General features: G+C 36.5%; 1 pseudogene; it reads right to left on the bottom strand.

The window, feature by feature from the left end:
• Nucleotides 1–256: 256 nt before the first annotated feature.
• LOC110577023 lies at nucleotides 257–834 on the bottom strand (annotated as a pseudogene).
• Nucleotides 835–2,862: the final 2,028 nt, after the last annotated feature.

Here is a 2,862-nt window from a genome sequence, read left to right as displayed (position 1 = left end):
GTTTTGGTGGTTTTGCTATGCAATTATTTTTTAGTTGTATGCAGTTAAATATATCACATTTTTATTTTATTATATATGAATTCCAGTAGATTAAGAAGGCAGATGCAATAGCAGCTTATATATATATATATATATATATATATATAAATTTTAAGAAAAGCCCCAAATCAATACAGTTTTAATTGCATCTTTGAAATATCACAAATAAGTCTGAAAAATCATCCAGTCGTCTTGTGTTTTTCTGTAGCTGGGCAACTTAGATCTTATTCATCAGCCTGTGAACTGTTCCTTTTCCAGAAACATACACCATTTGAAAATTTTCTGATATCCCTGGTTTTAACTGTTGTGACTTACTGAATCAAAGCAGCTGAGTTTGATACAAATTCAAGGTCATTTCCTTCAAGAATTAACTCATCTTTCTGGGCTTGAGACATTGGACAAGCAATAGGTGGCCTCATCCGAGCCCTGCAGATATATTTTTCACCCAACAAATTTCAGATTTCAGCAAAAGAACCATTCTCCTGAATAACAAGGTTGATGGGGAAGTGAGCATAGACAGACTCATCTTGTAACAGAAGCCCAGTGTAACACCCTTGACCATGTTCTGTACATGACTGCAGATCCTGTGGACAGTAGTCAGCTCTTTTCTATTTCCCACCATTTGTCAATTCAGAGCCTCTTCTTTTTCTTTCCAAAGAGACTGAGTTCTACACTGTGATTGACGTCCCTCTCGAGGGTTGCTCTGGGGCCCTTCACAATAACAGTGCGTCCCTTCAGAGTGATGTTGACATTTTCCGGAATATCGACAGTCTGATTGCTGAGAATGGTCTTCATTCTCACAGAAGATGTGGCAAAAGGCAATAGCATTTTTGATGGTTTTCATCCCTTCTTGAATATATGTTTCCATCTGTTTCATTGACTTTCAACCTGAAGTACATCTTTCAGCATTTCTCGTAGCTCAAATGAGTTGGAGAGCACTTTCTCCAGTTTTGTTTATGATACAATATCTTTACTTCTGTTTTCCTGAGACAACTGTTTCTTTTTCCTGAGGCAACCCTCAGGCTAGAAGTGGTTTATAGAATTCTGGGTTGACAATTTGGGTTTTTTGTTTTTGTGTGTCTTTTTTGTTTTGTTTTCATTCATCACTAAAGATGTTGGTCCAATATCTTCTAAAATTCATTATTTTTGAAGCCATGAATCCTTTGAAATATTGTTCCATTGATATGCAGTGTCATTTTCCTCTCACTGCCTTTAGATGTTATCTTTATCTTCGATTTACTTTGTTTTGACTATGGTGGGTCTAGTAATGGTTTTCTTCCTTTTTAACCTGCTTGAGGTTTCCTGAAGTCATTGAATAAAAATTAAACTGACAAGAAATTTGAGAAAATTTCAGTGGTTATTTTTATAGTATCTTTTCAGTCCTATTTTTCTCTTTTTCCCTCTGGGACTCCAAATATGAGTATGTCATTGCCCTCAAATATTACTAATGTTCTGTTCAGTTTTTTAATCATTTCTATGTATCTGTCTTCAGGTTCACATCTTTTTGCTGTTTTCATTCTGCTATAACAATACCAGACAATTTTGTTTGGTCTTTTTAAATTTCAAATATTGCTTTTTTTTTTTAGTTTTATTTGTTAATTAAAATTTTCTATTTTTCAGTTATTGCAGAATAATTATTCTTTATGTCACAAAGCATGATTATAATAGCTGGTCTAAAATCCTCGGGGGTCTCAGGGCCTCTGGGTGGCTCAGTTAGTTAAGTGGTAAACTCTTGATTTCAGCTCAGGTCATGATCTAAGGGTTGTGAGATCTAGCCCTCATTGGGCTTCGCGCTCAGTGGGGAGTCGGCTTGTCTCCCTCTTCTTCTGCTCCTCCCCTGGCTCCCACACATGCTCTCGCTCTGTTTCTCTCTCTCAAATAAATAAATAAATCTCTAAAATCCTGGTCTCCCAATTCCAAAATCTGGATCTTCTCATCGTCAATCTCATACAATCATCTTTAGTGCTGAATATAGCTTCCATCTCCGTTACTTCTTTGTGTATTAAGAATTTTAGATTGTATCCTGGACTTTGCAAAAATCATTTTGTGGGAATCTGGATTCTGTTATTTTACCCCAAAGAAGCTTTCTGTTTTGTTTGTTTTTAGTAGGTAATTAACTTGATTGTTCTCAGATTCAAAGTCAAACTTTTGAGTAGCCGGCCAACTTTGTTCAGCGACTGTGTCTTCCTGTATACAAGTAAGACTCTGTCCTTAGCATTTGTGTTTAGATTTGGCCAGATAGTTGGGCAGAGTTGTGCCCCAATCTCTTACACTCCCCTTTCCCAGTTTCCTCATTCACTTTCCAGTGAAGTTTTCTCTCGTAGCGGCCACGTGCAGTACGTGTGAGACCTGCCATCTCGGCTAGAAGTGGTGAGAACAACCAAGTCCCCAGGGCCATTCCCTCTTCCAATGAGGAATTTCTTTGAAAGTTCTGCTACCTTTGAATCATTTTTCAGTGTCTTCCAGTGGTAGTGTGCTTGTTTACTTACCATTTTTTATAGTTTCTCTGGAGTTTATAGCTGCTATCTGTAAATGGGTTGATAAAACCAGAGCTTACTTGGATTTTAGGAGAAGTGAATTCAAGCATGTATATCCAGGATAAAGACAAGATTTCAAAGTAATCACATCACCCTAACTAGAAGAGATTTATCCTAATGCTCTCTCACATATTTATTTTCTCCAAGCTTTCATTGACTTTTTAATAATTTACACTTTGTGTTATTTTTTCCCCCCAGATTTACTGAAGTATGACTGAGATTGGGTAATACGGACATTTTAACAATATTAATTCTCCCAATCCATGAACATGATAAATCTTACCAT

The sequence above is a fragment of the Neomonachus schauinslandi genome, chromosome 14, assembly GCF_002201575.2.
Source record: "Neomonachus schauinslandi chromosome 14, ASM220157v2, whole genome shotgun sequence".
Classification (NCBI taxonomy): Eukaryota; Metazoa; Chordata; class Mammalia; order Carnivora; family Phocidae; genus Neomonachus; species Neomonachus schauinslandi.
Note: the sequence above shows the minus strand (reverse complement) of the source record. Positions and strands in the feature narration are given on the sequence as shown.